We start from the raw sequence: 18,650 nt of genomic DNA on the forward strand, positions 1-18,650 counted from the left end.
TAAATCAAACAGAAAGCGAGATGAACCATTTGGTGCAGGCTTGCATTTTAATACAAACAAATGTCAATGGGCCAAATGGCCTAATTCTACTCCTATGTCTTATAGTCTATTGAATCCTTTGGGAGAGATATTAGGGCAAGTTGTTCGCTTCGATGTTAAAAAAAATGTGCCTTGCCAACATTCCATTTTGAATGTATCTCACCAAATGTACGTCAATAAGCAAGTTCGGTATTCCGAAAAACACAAGGAATCATGGGATTTGTCAAAGGTCGAACGCTACAAATAAAAATCGAACGGAGCGCTGTAGATTCAGTGAGTATTCAGTAGTTTGGATCAGATTTTTTGTCTTTTTTCAGTGGGAATGTGACGGTGGGGGGGGGGGGGGGAAGACAAGACTGGACTGGCTCTCGGCAGCTGCACACCTCACCCGCAGCCAGGATCGAACCCGCCACTGGACTGTCCCCGGTCCCCCCCACCCCCCCCCGAGGCCCACCGCCAGCGCGGAGAAGCGCCAACCCCAGCTCACCTCTGCCTCTCCTCCGGGCCATCCCACTGCCCCATCCGATGACACCAGCGGCCCCAGGCCCACAGTCAGCACGGAGAACCCACAGACCCACAGCCAGCGCCAACTTCAGCCCAACCCCACTCCAACTCCAGAGGAACCCGCTCCCCGATGGGCCGCTACGGCGACAAGTGCCAGTTCACCCACGGCCTGGCCGAGCTACGCTCCCTCAGCCGCCACCCCAAGTACAAGACGTACTGACTTGTGCCCCTGAGGTACCCGCTGCCACTTCATCCGCAACCCCGAGGAGGAGCGAGGGCCCCGGCCTCGCCTGCACCAGAGCACCAGCCTGGGCTCGGCCTCCTCCGGCTCGGTGCTCGACTGGGCGGCCTTCAACCCCGACCTGGAGCTGGCCAGGACTCTGGGCTTGGGGCTGGGCATGGGAGGAGGAGAAAGTTTCTGCTGCCGCCAGTACCACCAACAGCACCAACAGGCGCCCGGCCTGCCCATGGCCGGGAGGAACCCGTCCGCAGAATCTCTCTCCGACCAGGATGACTCCAACAGCAGTGGCTCCGAGTCCCCCATCTACGAGCAGGGCCGGCGGCTGCCCATCTTCAGCAGGATCCCGGTCGGACTGAGGGGAGGGGGATGGAGGTGGAGGGCTGCCGGCCAACCCGACAGGCAGTGCCGAGCTGGAGCCAGCAGCTGGAGCCAGCAGCTGCAGTCCAGGGCTGCCTTCGCCAGCCCAGGGCCACCCCGGACAGGGAGGGAACAAGAACAGCCCATCCGCAATTCAACAGCGCCCGCAGCGACGGAGAACCAGGACTGACCCCGACCACGGACAAAACGCAAGCCAGCACACAATGCAGCACCACCGTTGCCGAGTGTTTATAGCTAGTGACCTATGACCTGGGCATGCGCAGTCGGAATATTTTCAGTGTTTGTTAGATAGCAGTGCAGGAAGAATATTGGACCAGAACCTGGGCAGTCCTTTGCAGGCAATAACACAGATTAACAATGTATTTTTCCAATATTCATGTCCTGATCAGCAGCAGGACTTTGCACAGTTATTGTGACCTGCTGAGACTGCACAGGTTCTTCTCACGAAGCTGCTGAAATAAAAAATGGTCCCCACTCTTTCTGGTTTAGCTTGTTGACATTCCAGCTGACACTATGAAGCATTCAAAAACTGTTGTCATTCTTTTTAATTAACAGTATAAATAAACTAAATGGAAATCCTTAAATATTTCAGAAAACAAGCAATCATAGCATCAACTAAATTTCAAATATTTATGAAATAGATCCAGTGAAGCCACCTCCTCCATTTACATTAACAGACACTATTCCTGCGCCAGGTGCAATTGGAATAGGTTTTTCAGACAGAGTTCCCACTATCACTGCCGTTGACCTACCAACACACGGTTGGACGCTTCTTGGATATAGTGCATTGGGATGCAGACAGGGAAAGACTCACTACAAAGGTTGACATCAACAAGCTCTGGTTTTATATTGGAATCTCAGACATGGTGGCATTTACATGCTGAAATGACAGTGGCTCTGCTTGACACTGCTTGGGTTTCACTGCAATATTGAACCACCATATTTACCTATAAACAACACCCCACTCCAGAGTGCAACATGTGCTTTAATATAGTCAAACATGAAATAGCGTGCAATTTTAACGAAATAATCCAACTCATGTTTAACATGGACTGCAGAGGAATAATATCTGAGATGACAAATCAATTCGCTCATGCAACACACAGAATCAACACAACATTAAAGAGACTGACCACTTGTTGAAAGATAGCTAATTGACAGATCTAACGAAAGACAACAACTAATGCTGAGGCTACATATCGAATTTAAAAAAATTGAACCATACTGATATCAATTTTCAAATTACCCAGGAGAAAGAGATGGAAAATCAGGAACACAAATAAAACAGATAGACAGCTGATATATGGATATGATAATGTTTAAGATGGAACTGCAGATGCTGGGAACTCAAAGGTAGAAAAAAATGCTGGGGAAGCTCAGTGGGTGAGGCAACATCTATGGAGAGATGGAAATGGGCAATGTTTCGGGTCGACACCCTTCTTCAGACTGATGTGAGCGTGGGGGGGGGGGGGGGGGGCGGGGAAGAAGAAAGGAAGGGGCGGAGACAGTGGGCTCCAGGAGAGCTAAGAACGGGAGGAGAAAGCAGGGACTACCTGAAATTAAAGAAGTTAATGATCATACCATAAGGGTGCAAACTGCCCAAGCGAAATATGAGGTGCTGCTCCTCCAATTTACGGTGGGCCTCACTCTGGCCATTGAAGAGGCCCAGGACAGAAAGGTCAGATTCGGAATGGGAGAGGGAGTTGAAGTGCTGAGCCACCGGGAGATCAGGTAGGTTAATGGATATGATAATGGAAGTCTATCCAAGGGGAAAGAGGATGAAAGTGGGATAGGTAAACATTCTCGTCGACAGAACAAAGTTATCTCACAAAATGACCACCATATCTGTTATTTCCCCAATGTAGTTTGCAGTAAGCAATAAAAACAATTTGTAAGGAGAAAACGTCATATCTAATGTCATATTTAAAATGATTAAAGTCAGCATGATCATCCACACCAATTTACTTAAAAGCAATGAAATGGTTAGATAAAACATTCCATAACAACTACTGAATCAATGAGTCAATTCAACTGTGGTTGTGTAACATCTGCAGACGTTACACTGCCCGTGATGACACAGCAGCTGGCTTTTAACAGCATTAGATTCAACCGTTTGTCAGAACTGCTGCAAGGAATTTAAAGCAACTTCATTAAGGACTCCATTGAATGTGTGTACTGAAAATGATGTCTTGACTTATTCCCTTCATCTCAGACTGTAAGTCTTTTTCTAATCCTACACGATATTAAAGCGCACAACCTTCCAAGGTTTAGTTTAGTTTAGAGATACAGCGTGGAAACAGGCCTTTCAGGCCACCAAGACTGCGCCGACCAGCGATCCCCACACACCAACACTATCCTACACACACTAGGGACAATTTATAATTTTACTAAGCCAATTAGTCTATAAGCCTGTACACACTTTGAAGTGTGGGCTGAAATCGAAGCACCCGGAGGAAACCCACTCGGGTCACTTTGAGAACGTACAAACTCCGTAGAGACAGCACCCGCAGTCAGGATTGAACCCGGGTCTCTGGCCACAGTACCGTCTTTTTCTGAATGGTAGAACGATTTACACGCAACATTCTTTTATAGGTTTAGTTATAATTTCTCAAAGTTAATAAACAATTGAAACGTAATATAAATTGCTTTGACCTAAAAAATTCAAATAATTCATACTGATAGAAAATTTGTACTGACGGAAAGTTCACTGAAACCAGCTGCACAGGGTTCATTGCTGACAATTTGGTTGCATAAAAGAGACATAGAATTCAGGTCAGGAGACAATAAACAGAGTTACAACCATACCTGCCATACTGCGCACAATTCAGGAGGCAAAATGCCAATAACAAGTCAGAACAAAAAAAAAAATAACCAGCAAAATATTTACTTCAAAGATTCATAAGGGATGAAGAATTTTGGACAGTTTATGCTACCTGGTGGATTCTAGGGAAACATCAAAGCAGATCTGGAGAAATAAAAATGCACGGTAAGAGAGGAAGTAAAAGGTGCATTGAATAGGTTGGTGGGTAAATAGACATAGAGAGGAGGAAGTGAATGTCATTGAAAGGGAAGCTTTTCTGCCCTGTGCCATGTGTAATATGCTCTAAACTCCTTAATGTCTATTTCTGACAGCTGCTGCGGACATCTGATAGGTAATGCACCAAATCCATTCCTACTCCTCAAATCATTGAGTCATACATCACGGAAGCAGGCCCTTCGGCCCAACTTGTCCAAGCCTACCAAGACGCCCCATCTACACTAGTCCCACATGCCCGTGTTTGGCCCATATCCCTCGAACCTTAAACTGTTCTAAACTATTCCTATCCATGCTAAAGGCCAGAACGGTAACCTATATGTCAAACAGACATTTCTGCCAAGAGTTCTGCCGAAGTAATGATACAGGTTATTGGAAAGTTATTGGGAGGGTGGGGAGTGCAAACGCGAGTAAGATTTGTCCAAAGCAACAGCCTCATGTCTTAGAAACTGAAGGTGCCAGAGTCGGTTCTTGTGCTACTTTCTTCCAAAAAAAAAACATCACTCGGCCCTTTAAAATGATAATGGACAGCATGATTGACATCTAATACACTATGCGAGTATCATGGCCATTCCCAATTGTACCCATAATTTGGCGACTTGGAGAGGTGTTGAAGGAGGGCAGTGACTTGCTATCCTCAGTTGCTATTCTCTGGTCAAGCAACACTCCTGCCTAACTTCCATGTCCACAGCTCATCACAACCAGTCCAGCATTTGCTTCAGTATTTATTGTATTGGCAACTGCATCATGCACGTTTCCACCAGCAGTGTCACAACCTTTAATATTTATTGAACTGTGCCTCTAATATCTGACCTCGATATATTTCAGCATTGCAACTCTTCAATTCAACCAGATATTAAATGTGAAGAGGCTTCATTCACACTTTTGTGCTCAGCAGGAGTTCTGCAAATAACAATCAGTATGTAACACCAACAGCCTGCATGTATATGATGTATTGTACATCACAGGGGAGTAATGAGACAAAATAGGATCTGAGAGGGAAGGTATTCGGATGTGGATTTTATTAAAGTGGCATAAAAGAAAGACAAATAGGATAGGGATGGAGGGGTTGGACAAAGCTAATTCTGGAATTGAAGCCAGCAGCTAATGCTGGAACACTTAAATCAGGTTATGTATAATGGTGTAAATTGGAATTAGGAACCCATTAAGTTTTACATGGTTGTAGAATTGGAAGGACAAGGATGAAAATCTTTAGATTTTAACTGTGATTTACTGTAGTCGAGCAGCACAGTGGTAGAGGTGTAGCCTCACAACAACCCGGATTCAAACCTGACCTCTGGTGCTATCTGTGTGAATTTGCAGGATCAGATGGGTTTTGTCTAGGTGTTCCAGTTTCCTCCCAAATCCCAAAGAAAGGCAGATTGGTAGCTTCATTGGCTACTGTAAATAGCCCCAATGTGTAGGTAAATGGCAGAATCAGGGGGGAGGGGGGGGGGGGAAGCTGACAGGAACTTGGGAGAGATTAAAATGGGATCAGTGTATGCAAGTGCGAGATTGACAGCATGGACTGAGAGGAACAAGCGACCTGTTTCCATCTGTGCAACTCTCTGATACTGGGCCAGCAAGCCCAGGACGACTGGGGGTACGGGGACAGTGGGAATTCACTAAATATCCATAGAATATTTGTCAAGGAGACTGAGAATATGAAACTGCATTTGCATTGTGATGTGAACATTTAAAATTGAAACAAGTATCAAACCTTGTACAGAGATATACAGAAATTTACCAAGTTCAAGTTTATAGTGTGACTGTGTGTGTTCCTTCTGGTCCCCCACCACCACCACCACCTTAAAGACGTGCACATTTGTAGGTTAATCGACATCTTTAAAAGTGCCTCTAGTGTGTAGGGAGTGGATGAGTAAAAGGAATAACATGGAACTGAATTCATAGTATGAATGAGCAATTGATTGGTTGGACTTGGTGGGCCGAAGGACCTGTTTCCGATGCTGTTTCTTTCAATCAATTTGTGAATGACATTCACAAACATCTAATTTTAAATTGCAACTCTGACAGCCCATGAACCTGGGAGCTTTACCAGCTGTCAAGGCCTTTCTGCAAGTGCGGTCTGCTATTCACACTGGAGAAGGCCTGGTGATGTAGTACACAATGCACTCGACCGACATTAAGGGCAGCACAGTGGCACAACGGTAGAGTTGTTGGCTTACACCACCAAAGATGCATGTTCTACCTGTAATTGCAAGACCTTTCTCCGGGTGCTCTGGTTTCCACCCACACTCCAAAGACATACAGGTTTGTAAGTTAATTGGCTTCGGCAAGTTTGGAAAATTGTCTCTAATGTGTGTAGTGTACTGTACGGTGTGATCATTGACCGGTGCGGACTCGGTGGGCAGAAGGGCCTTTTCACGCTGTATCTCTAAAGTCTTTAACCTCCCAAAGGAAGAGTGCATGCTAGACCATGCGACAAGGAAGCAACTAACGAGCAGGTCCTAACAACTCCATTTCACTAACTTCTCTAACTTCAGGCAGCCCTTGCTTTCTCTCTCCATGCCCTCCCCCTTCCCAGTTCTCCTACTAGTCTTAATGTCTCCGACTACATTCTATCAACGTCCCGCCCCTTCCCTTGACATCAGTCTGAAGAAGGGTCTCGACCCGAAACGTTACCCATTCCTTCTTCCAGAGATGCTGCCAGACGCGCTGAGTTACGCCAGCATTTTGTGTCTAACTCCATTTCACTGCTCCACTGCAAAATCTCCTCAAGGTACGCAGACTTTGATTAAGTTCTCCTCCTCTCTCCAACATGAGTTCTTTGAAACCCTCTCTGTAATTCCTGCTGCTCTTTGACTATGTTCTGCTGCCAATCGATCCCCTTCATCGGTATCCACCCATCACTAGGCAGGCTTTGACCCCACCTCTTTTCCAGCATTCTCCTCCACCACACTACAGTCTGAAGAAAGCTCCCCACCCTAATACAGGGCCACAAAGGATGACATTGTGCCATGAGGGGTCCCAACGTTTATATTTCATGCTTTAATTTTGGTTTCAATGTTTTAATTTGATATGTGATGCTTTCATTTTGTGATTAATTAACTGCAAAGTCAATATAAAAAATGTTTCAAAAACAAATCATTTTAACAGAATTTTCAATTTAATATGCTATCCTAAAGCATGGGCCATAAGTCTAAATGTTTGATCACTTTTGGCCACAGATGAAAAAGGTTGGGAGGCACTACTCTAAACCAATATATGCTAATCCTTGAATCTAAAACGCTTTCCCCTGTTTCAACATCATCTGTTGTAACTCAGGGTTTTCTCAGAGTGAGTTGAACGGCACTGTATGTCGACTTTCAGATTTATTTGTTTGCAAGATGGCGCCCAAACCAGGTGACTATTTGTGTGCTAGCCACAATCTGAAATCACATATTACAATCGCCCCACACTTTTAAATCTCTACCTGTACACTGTGTATGGCTCAATTGAAATCATGTATTGTCTTTCCGCTTACTGGATAGCACACAGGAAAAGCTTTTCACTGTACCTCGGTACACATGACAATAAACTAAAACTGAACTGAAACTAACTTGCTTTGGATGTATCTGGAACTTAACATCCTCACTCCTGCTTTACATGGAAACCAGGTTTATATTAATAAAAAATCAAAGAGCTGGAAGAAGTAAGCGAATCAAGCAGCATCTGTGGAGAGAAATGAACAGATGTTTTTTTGGGGTCAAGACCCTACCTCTGGCCTCGGCCTGAAAATGTTAACTGTTCATTTATCTGTCCACTGTCCACCTGACCCGCCGAGCTCCTCCAGCACGTTATTTTAACCCACATGTAAAGGACTTGCGGAGTTGTAGGTTAATTGGCCTCTGTAAGTTGTCCCTAGTGCGTAGGGAGTAGATGAGAAAATGGGATAACATAGAACTAGTGTAAACGGGCAATCAATGGTTGGCAAAGATTCGGTGGGTTGAATGTCCTATCTCTAAACTAAACTAAGCAGGCAGCACCATGTAACTGGGTGACTTAAACTTGCCAGAACAAGGTAGGAGAGGCATTGCCGGAGAGTTGGGAAAGGTAATCTGAAGAGTAGATGGTTGGAGTTTACTGAGGCAGAGAACTTGGAGTCTGGTAACCACTGGAAGGTCATCATCCACTGCATCTACCTCCCAGGTCAAGAATACAAAGGCTACGAGGACACCACCAATCCATTGAAAGCAGCAGAGGAATGATTCACAGGCTATTTCAGACTTTGATCAAAGGGCGGCACAGTGGCGCAGCTGATAAAATCACTGCCTCACAGACCCGGGTTCCATCCTGATCTCATGTGCTGTCTGTGTGGAGTTTGCACATTTTCCCTGTCACCATATGGGTTTCATCCTCGTGCTCCAGTTTCCTCCCACATCTCAAAGCAGTGCAGACTCATAGGTTAGTTGGCCTCTGCAAAAATCGCACCTTGGTGTGTAAGGAGTGGATGCGAAAGTGGGATAACGTAGAACTTGTGTGAACGGGCGATCGGTGGGCCAAAGGGCCCATTTCCACGCTGTAGCTTTCAATCAAAGGCAAAAAAAGTTCAAACTACATTAAAAGAAGGCAGATTTTTAAAAGTCCATTGGCTTAGCTAGACTAGCACAATTAGAAAAGCATCATTGAAACATCACTAAAACATTAACTAGCAGTAAACCATGGCACAATCGCGTGATCATTGCAAGGGATAAAAGTTCCATTGTAGGCTGCTTCAGAATGTTAACTCAAAAAAACAATGCATTTTGTCTGCTTGTCAAAGAGGGGAGAGAGGTGTAGAGAGGGAGAAATAAAGGGGGGTGAGGGGGGATGTAGAGAGGGGAGAGAGAGGGAAGATGGATGAGAGGGATGGGAGGAGAGAGAGATGTAGAGAGGGGAAGAGAGGTAGAAAGAGAGAGGGGTGAGGGGTGTAGAGAGAGGGGTGAGGGGGAGAGAGGTGTAGAGAAGGGGGAGAGGGAGAGGAGTGTAGAGAGGGGGGAGGGGGAGAGGGGAAAGAGGGAAGAAATGGGGGAGAGGGGGTGAGAGGGAGGGAAGGAGGGAGAGATGGGGGGGAGAGGGGGCGGGGAATATCCAACATCCATTCAGACTGCCATGTGAAGTGGTTTAATGTGTTGGGAGCCATGAGAATGGGCCTACAACATACAAGTTGTAGCACTGCAGCTAGCTCTTCCAACTGATTAAATCTAAACAAGTGTGTTTGGATAATGGAAAGTTCACTTTACAAGAGTGTGAAAAAAGTTCCTATCAAATCGTCTCCCATCTTGTGCGCACTTCTGATTCTGTGGCAGTACAATAACAAGTTCCGCTTGTACAGCATCTTAAATGTTGCAAACACAGTAAGATATTCCAATTCCTGTGCACCGCTCTGCAGCAAGACAATTCACAATGGGAAAAATTGTACATTCCACAATCACCAAAAATGCATGTGCTACAGTTTAGAATCTAACCACAGTGCAGCAAATGACAAAAATCAGCAGAGCTGGGATTTTGGCTAACACCAACACTCTAGCTTCCAAAAGTCTCAAGACTGAAATAGTAATCAACTAAATTCACCACATTAAATCACAGATGTTGCCTGACCCGCTGCGTTACACCAGCACTTTATATCCTTTTTTGTTAGCCAGCATCTCGTTTATAGACTATATCACTGTATTGATTTAACCCAGAAATTCCCTTAGTTAATGATTACTTTTACAAAGGCTTAAAAAAGATCATATTGCACAGAAGAGCCACCAATTTACATGCATTCGCGTGCATCATTTGTCTAATCAGAAACAATATCCTCCATTTATGACCCGATTTCATCATTGCATGCATGTTCAAGTCCAATATGAATCAAATTTATTTGGCAACACAATCAATTGATGGTATACTTTGTAGCAACCCAGATTTGTTAACTATTAAGAGTTCAACAGCAGATGATGCTCCAATTATAAGCTGTGTTCAAAACATAAATTGTAATGTTACAGTTTTACAGCAGAGCAATTTACAGAGTCTGCAAAAGGAATTCAGTGTTGTTGGATCTCAAGTTGTCTGGGAGTGCTTAGGTATAGTCACTATTATAAAACCTAATTTTTAAATTCAGGTCTGTACATCGCTTTACAGTAAATGATAATCAGAATCATACAGCGAAGAAACAGGTCCTTCGGCCCAACTCATCCATGCTCCATCTCCACCAAGATGCTCCATCTATACTACTCCCGTTTGCCCGTGTTTGGCCTATATGAGTGGAGGGGGGAATAATTGGGGGGTGAGCGAAGGGGTGGGAGAGCAGTGGAGGGAGGGGAGGAGGAGCGCAGGGGGAGCGGAGAGCGGGGAACACAAGGGGGGAGAGGGGCAGAGTGTGGGGAACACAGGGGGGGAGGGGAGCGGAGGATGGGAGGGGGAGGGGAACGGAGGGGGGAGGGGAGCGGAGGGAGGAGGGGAGGGGAGCGGAGGGAGGCAGGGGGGAGCGGAGGGAGGGAGGGGAGCGCGGGGGAGGGGAGGGGAGCGGAGCAGAGGGAAGGGGGAACTGAGGGGCGAGGAGTGAAGGGGAGGGGGAGTGAGTTGGGGCGGGGAGGGGAGGGGAGGGGGAGTGAGTTGGGGAGGGGAGTGAAGGGGGAGAGTTGGGGGAGCCGGAGTGAGGGGGAGGGGAGTGTTGAAGGGGGGAGTGAAGTGGGAGGGGAGTGAAGGGGGGGGGAAGCAAATCTCGTTGCACATATGTGCAATGACAATAAAACATATTATTATTATAAGGGATGGGAGGAAATGGGGGAGGGTAGTGAATGGGGGTAGTGAGGTGGTGGGCTAGGAGGGGGGGTAGTGAGGGGTAGGTGAGTAAATGTGGGAGGGGAGGGAGTGAGGGACGGAGGGTAGCGAGGGGGGAGGGTGGCGTGGGGGAGGGATGGGAGTGAATGGGGGATGGTAGTGGGGGGGTGGTGGGAGTGAATGGGGGAGGGTAGTGGGGGGAGGGTAATGAGGGGGTGGTGGGAGTGAATGGGGGAGGGTAGTGGGGGGAGGGTAGTGAGGGGGTGAATGGGGGGAGATAAGAGTGCGCTCTCCTCCTCCCCTCCCCCCGCGCTCGGGCCTACCCCCACAGCCCACAGGCCTCGGCCTCTCCCCGTCCCCCCCGCCCGCCCCCGCTCTGGGCCGCGGCCGCTGCACTCACCGAGGCCCGAGGCCTCCTCTTCTTCGTCCTCCTCCTCCTCCTCCCCGCCGCTCCCGGCCCGGCCCGGCCCAGCTCTCCCCGGCGCCGCCTCGCACTCGAGGCCCAGGCTCCCGGCCGCTGGTTGGCTGGCGCCCCGCAGGCGGGCAGGAGGCAGTGGAGGAGACCGGCGGGGGGGAGGGGAGGGGGTGGGGACAGAGGCTGGGCTGGGGTTTAATGTCCGTCCTCGGGGCTGGTTGCGAGGCGAATGTCAGGCTGAGCGCGGCCCAGTGTTCGCTGCCATCCGCCGCCGTCTTCTGCCGCCGCCGCCGCCGCCCGGCGCTGTGACCCGGCCCGCGAAAATGGCCCGCTCGCCCGCCCCGCTCACTCACTCACTCACTCTCTTACTCGCTCGCTGCAGCGCGGCTCGTGCACAGGGGAGGGGGAGGGGAGCAGCAACTCACACTCACTCACTCACAGCTCTGCAAACCCTCGCCAACACTCACACTCACTCACAGCTCTGCAAACCCTCGCCAACACACACAGTGTGGGGCTGCTGCAATCAATCCCATGCATTAATGCAACTGAGAGGGGAAAAAATAGTTGTTTGTTCTGGTGCAAATAATAATATCCAGTGTGGTGCACATAATAATATCCAGTGTGGTGCAAATAATAATATCCAGTGTGGTGCAAAAAATTATATCCAGTGTGGTGCAAAAAATTATATCCAGTGGTGCAAAAAACTATGTCCAGTGTAGTGCAAAAAACTATGTCCAGTGTAGTGCAAAAAACTATGTCCAGTGTAGTGCAAAAAATTATATCCATCCAGTGTAGTGGAAACTGATATCCAGTGTAGTGTAAAAAATTATATCCAGTGTAGTGAAAACTAATATCCAGTGCAGTGTAAAAAATTATATCCAGTGTGGTACAAAAAATTATATCCAGTGATGCAAAAAATATATATCCAGTGTAGTGCAGAAAATTATATCCAGTGTAGTGCAGAAAATTATATCCAGTGTAGTGCAAAAAAAATCTTATCCAGTGTGGTGCCCCCAAAAGATCCAGTGGAGTGCAAAAAAAAATATGTCCAATGTAGTGCAAACTAATATCCAGTGGAGCAGATTGTTTACATTGTGGTGCAAATAATATCTAGTTTTGTGCAAATAACATTCAGTCTATTACAAATAATTTCCCATGTAGTGCAAATAATTTACATTGTGGTGCAAATAATTTATAGAGTAGTGCAAATGATTTCCAGTTTGTGCATTTGAGACGCTGAGAGAAAAATATTATTTGTTCTGGTACAAATAATATCTAGTATGGTGCAAATAATTTACAGAATAGTGCAAATAATTTACAATGTGGTGCCAATACGTTCCCGTATGATGCCAAATAATTTACACAGTAGTGCAAATGATTTCCAGTTTGTGCATTTGAGAGTGATAGAAAATAGTTCTGGTGCACATAGTATTCAATAAGGTTCCAATAATTTACAGTTTAGTGCAAATACGTTCCAGTGTAGTACAAATTATTTCCAGTGTGTGCATTTTTCAAAGCTGAGAGCAAATAATTATTTTTTCAGGAGCAAATAATATCTAGTATGATGCGAATAATTTACCGTGTAATGCAAATAAATTCCTGTGTGGTATAAATCATTTCCAATGTACTGCAAATAATTTACAGTTTGTGCATTTGAGAAGCTGAGAGAAAATAATAATTTGTTCTGGTGCAAATAATTTCTAGTATGGTGCCAATAATTGATAGTGTAGTGCAAATACGTTCCAGTATGATACCATTGTAGTGCAAATAATTTCCAGTTTGTGCATTTGAGAATCTGATAGAAAATAGTTATTTGTTCTGCTGCAAGTTATTTCCAGTAAGATGCAAACAATTGCCAGTGCAGTGCATAAAAATTGCAGTTTGTGCATCAGGGCTGATAGGAAAATTGTTCTGGAGCAAGTAATTTCCAGTTTGTGCATTTCATAAGATCGTAGTTAATTGCTACAGTGCAAATAATTTCCAATGTGGTGTGAATCCTTTCCACTTTATGCATTTGAGAGGCCAATAGAAGATGGTTGTTTGTTCTGGTCCAAATAATATCCAGACTGATTTTTAGTTGAGTTTAATTTAGATACAGCGCAGAACACAGGCCTTTTGGCCCATCGAGTCCGCACCGACCAGCGATCCCCGCACACTAGGGACAATTTACATTTATACCAAGCCAATGAACCTACAAGCCTGTACAGGCTTGGTATAAATGTAGATTGTGGGAGGAAACCGAAGAACCCGGTAGGAATGTGGGAGGAAACCGAAGAATCCGGAGAAAACCCACGCGGGACACGGGGAGAAGGTACAAACTCGGTAATGACTGCACTTATAGTCATGGTCGAACCCGGGTCTCTGGCGCTGTCAGGCAGTAGCTCTGCCCCTTCGCCACCATGCCGCCCTCTAGTACTGATAGATAATGGTCATTTGTTATGGGGGCAAATTATTCCCAGTTTGTGCATTTGAGAGGCTAGTAGCGAATGGTTATTTGTTATGGTTCAAATTATTTTCAACTTATACATTTGAGAGGCTCATAGAAAATTGTTACTTGTTTTGCAAATAATTACTAGTTTATGCATTTGAGAGTCTCGAAGAAAATTATTAAACAAGGGACCACAGATGCTGAAACCTTGAGCAAAACACCAAGTGCTGGAGAACTCAATTGGTCAGGCAGCATGCGTGGAAGGAAAGGGATAGGTGATGTTTTGGGTTGAGATCCTTCTTCAGATTTCAGATGGTTATTTCAAGTCAAGTCAAGTTTATTTGTCACATACACATACGAGATGTGCAGTGAAATGAAAGTGGCAATGCTCGCGGACTTTTGTGCAAAAGACAAACAACCAAACAACCAAACAAACTATAACACAATCATAACACACATATTCTTTTACATAATAAATAATGGAAGGAAAAACGTTCAGTAGAGTTAGTCCCTGGTGAGATAGGCGTTTACAGTCCGAATGGCCTCTGGGAAGAAACTCCTTCTCAACCTCTCCGTTCTCACCGCATGGCAACGGAGGCGTTTGCCTGACCGTAGCAGCTGGAACAGTCCGGTGCAATTGATTTGTTCTGGTGCAATTGATTTCCAGTTTGTGCGTTTGAGAAGCTGTTGGAAAATGGTATTTGTTTCAGTGCAATAGATTTCCAGTGCATGCAACGTCTTGACATTTGATACCTGGTAGAAAATAATAAATTGTGTTCCACGAGAGATAGAGAGAGAGCCACCATCCGGAAAAGGAACTTCTGCCATTTGCTATGTGCTCATATTTGGGAGGAAGAGGTTACGAGTTTCAATTCAACTAAAGACCGTTTCTTTCCAAAAGAGGAAATCCTTCAATGACAACTTTAATACCAATAGAGCTACTAAAAGTGACCATACGTTTGAAGAGAAATCCAATAACCAAAAGTCCGTAGCTTCCTTTTGCTCTGGTATTTTATTTCATTCACATGTTTAAACTATAATGTTTTATTATTCATGTTTAATGTTTTATGTGTCATTCTTAATTGTTACTGTATGTCGTGTTGTTACTTGTGAGCGAAGCACCAAGGCAAATTCCTTGCATGTGTACATACTTGGCCAATAAACTTATTCATTCATTCGTGAACGGTGGTACATTCCATGATGTTAATAAACTTCAGATTTTCTTTGCAACAAGGATTATTGTCCGATAATCCCACAAACAAGGGCTCAATTTTGGCGTAGAAAGGAACTGCAGATGCTGGTATATATCAAAGATTGACACAAAGTGCTGGTGTAACTCAGCAGGTCAGGCAGCTTCTCTGGACAAAAAGGATGGGTGATGTTTTGGGTCTGGACCCTTCTTCAGACTTATACAATTTTGGTATAAATTTAGGTTTATTATTGTCAAGTGTACCGAGGTATAGTGAAAAGCTTTGTTTTGCAAGCTATCCAAACAAATCAGACTATACCATACATAAGATAGACACAAAAAGCTGGAGTAACTCAGCGGGACAGGCAGCATCTCTGGAGAGAAGGAATGAGTGACGTTTCGGGTCGAGACCGTTAATATATAAACAATCAAGTCAAACTCAAGTACAATAGATAGAGCAAAGTGCAAGGTACAGAGTGCGGAAAATTGTGAGCCATTGACTGGTATAATAAATATTAGAATCATACAACGTGGGAATATGCTCTTTGGCCCAACGTGCCCACACTGACCAACATGTCCCATCTACACTAGTCCAACCTGCCTGCGTTTGGCCCATATCCCTCTAAACTAACCCTATACATGTACCTGCCTAAATGTTTCTTAAATATTGCGATAGTCCCTGCCTCAACTACCTCCTCCAGCAGCTCGTTCCATACACCCACCACCCGTAGATCAGAATAATACATGGTCAATAATAGAAAAGTTACTGGAATAAATTGCACAAACTATCTTCTTTGGAATTTAGCTTATGTGATATTTGTTTAAAATGAGGTGAAATAACTATGTTATGTTAGATAAAAGAAATAATATTTTTGCTGGTTTGGGTATCTCAGACCAAGACGTGTAGTTGAAACGTTTGGAACTCCCTCCAACAAACTGTTGCAGATCAGTTGTCGGCTTGAAGTTCTGGTCGCCCTGTTACAGGAAGAGTGTGGGAACTTTGGAGAGGGTGCAGGCGAGGTTTACCGGCAGTAGGAGTAATTCTCCGTGAGGAGAGGTTGGGCAAACGTTGATTGCTTTATCCAGAGTGTCGGAGGTTGAGCTGAGACCTGATAGATGATCATAAAATGATGAGAGGATAAGATTAGAGGGCACAGCTTGTGTGAGTTACACAGAGAGTTACACAGAGAGTGGTGGGTGCCTGGAACACGCCATCAGGGTGGTGTGGAGGCAGACACAGCAGTGCTGTTTAAGATGCTTTCAGATAGCAGGGAATGGAGGGGCATGGATTACATACAGGCAGAGGAGATTACTTTAACTTGGTGTCATACTCAGCATGGACATTGTGGGCCGAAGGGTCTGTTCCTGTACTGTTCTATGTTCTATGTTCTAACTCTGAGAATGTTAAAGTAAAGGTATATGATCGACACGATATGGTACGATACGATGGAACTTTATTTATCCCAGGAGGGAAATGGATCTGCCAACAGTCATAAAACACAAAATACATGAAACATGAAATTAAAGTGATGAGTGGAAAGGATTGGGGATGTGCAAAGATTGGGGGGGGGGGGGGGGGGGGGGGGAGTCAGTCGACCCCACGACAGAAGGGGGAGGAGTTGTACAGTTTGATAGCCACAGGGAAGAAGGATCTCCTGTGGCGTTCTGTGCTGCATCTTGGTGGAACCAGTCTGTTACTGAAGGTGCTCCTCAGGTTGACCAGTGTGTCATGGAGGGGGTGAGGTGAGCTGCATTGTCCAGGATGCTCCGCAGTTTGAGGAGCATCCTCCCCTCCAAGACCAACCTCCCATGAATCATTGTGTGATGTGCAGCAAATATATCTACCCTCACTAGTTCTCTGTCAGGAGATGTTCCCCACAACATGTCTGCCTCAGCAAAATGGTTTGAATTAACACGTCAGTGAGTACTGACAACTTGCTGGCTCTGTAACAGGATGTTTCCAGCAGGCCAAAAAAAGTCCATTGGAAAAATATCTTAACTTGTGCAGTAAGCATGATGCAATCATTGTTTGTGAATACCAGTGAGTCCATTAAAATTAAGCCTGACAGAAACTGTATTGATCAGAAGGATTGTGTCGGAAGGAACTGCAGGTGCTGGTTTATACCGAAGATAGACAACAAACTTCCGGTGGCTCAGCACTTCAACTCCCTCTCCCATTCCCAATCCGACCTCTCTGTCCTGGGTCTCCTCCATTGCCAGAGTGAGCAACACCGGAAATTGGAGGAACAACACCTCATATTCCGCCTGGGTAGGCTGCGTCCGCTGGGCTTGAACATTGAATTCTCCCAATTTTGCTAGCCCTTACTGTCTCTTCCCCTTCCTTAACCCTCGAGCTGTCTCCTCCCATCCCCCCGCCCTCGGGCTCCTCCTCCTCCCTTTTTCCTTCCTTCTCCCCCCCCCCCCCCCACCCCCTATCAGTCTGAAGAAGGGTTTCGGCCCGAAACGTCACCTATTTCCTTCGCTCCATAGATGCTGCTGCACCCGCTGAGTTTCTCCTGCATTTTTGTGTACCTTTGATTTTCCAGCATCTGCAGTTCCTTCTTGAAAACAAAGTGCTGGAGTAACTCAGCCGGCCAGGCAGCACCTCCAGAGAAAAAGTCTGAAGAAGGGATCCGACCCGAAACATCACCTGATCCTTTTCTCCAGAGGGTCTGCCTGATCCGCTGAGTTACTCCAGCACTTTGTGCCTATCTTTGGACAGAAGGTAGTTGGAGTCATATTGTGTGGAAACGGGCCCTTCGGCCTAACTTGCCCACACTGTCCAACATGTCCCAGCTACATTAGTCCCACCTGCCTGCGTTTGGCCCATATCCCTCTAAATTTGTCCTTTCCATGTACCTGTCCAATTGTTTCTTAAATGTTGCGATAGCTCCTGCCTCAACTACCTCTCCTGGCAGCTCGTTCCATACACCCATCACCCTTTGGGTGAAAAAGTTACCTCTCAGATTCCTATTATATCTTTTCCCCTTCACCTTAAACCTATGTCCTCTGGTCCTTGATTTCCCAACTCTGGGCATGAGACTCTGTGAATCTACCCGATCTATTCCTCTCATGATTTTATACAGCTCTTTCAGATCACTCCTCATCATCCTGCGCTCCAAGGAATAGTCCTAGCCTACTCAACCTCTCCCTATAGCTCAGACCTTTGAGTCTTGCAAACATCCTCATAAATCTTCTCTGTACCCTTTCCAGCTTGACAACATCTTTCCTATAACACGGTGCCCAGAACTGAACACATTACTCTAAATGCGGCCTGACCAACGTCTTATACAACTGCAACATGACCTCCAAACTTCTATACTTAACACTCTGACTGTTGATGGCCATGGGCCAAAAGCCTTAATGTTTAGGAAGGAACTGCAGATGCTGGTTTGAACCGAAAGTAAGACACAAAAAGCTGGAGTAACTCAGCAGGACAGGCAACATCTCTGGAAAGAAGGAATGGGTGGTATTTCAGATCGAGAAGGGTCTCGAGCCAAAACGTCAGCCATTCCTTCTTTCCAAAGATGCTGCCTGTCCCGCTGAGTTACTCCAGCTTTTTGTGCCAAAAGCCTTTTTGAATTACTCTCCTCTGGCAGTTTATTCTCAAGGTCAGTGGTGTGCACTTTGCTTTTGTTACAACCAACAATATCCAGGCGTGTATCTGTTGGCCTG

General features: G+C 45.7%; 1 protein-coding gene across 4 annotated transcripts in view; it reads right to left on the reverse strand.

Annotated features, from left to right (window-relative positions):
• The window catches only part of tbl1xr1 (TBL1X receptor 1), a 101,314-nt gene extending 89,550 nt beyond the window's left edge, over positions 1–11,764 (reverse strand). For 3 of the 4 annotated variants that reach the window (XM_033031274.1, XM_033031276.1, XM_033031275.1), the window contains exon 1: positions 11,344–11,758. The gene's annotated coding sequence lies outside the window, so the exon portion shown is untranslated. Of the gene's footprint in view, positions 1–11,343 lie in introns of all 4 variants that reach the window. The other variant, XM_033031277.1, reaches the window with a different exon arrangement.
• Positions 11,765–18,650: the final 6,886 nt, after the last annotated feature.

This window comes from Amblyraja radiata, chromosome 13 (assembly GCF_010909765.2).
Source record: "Amblyraja radiata isolate CabotCenter1 chromosome 13, sAmbRad1.1.pri, whole genome shotgun sequence".
NCBI lineage: Eukaryota > Metazoa > Chordata > Chondrichthyes > Rajiformes > Rajidae > Amblyraja > Amblyraja radiata.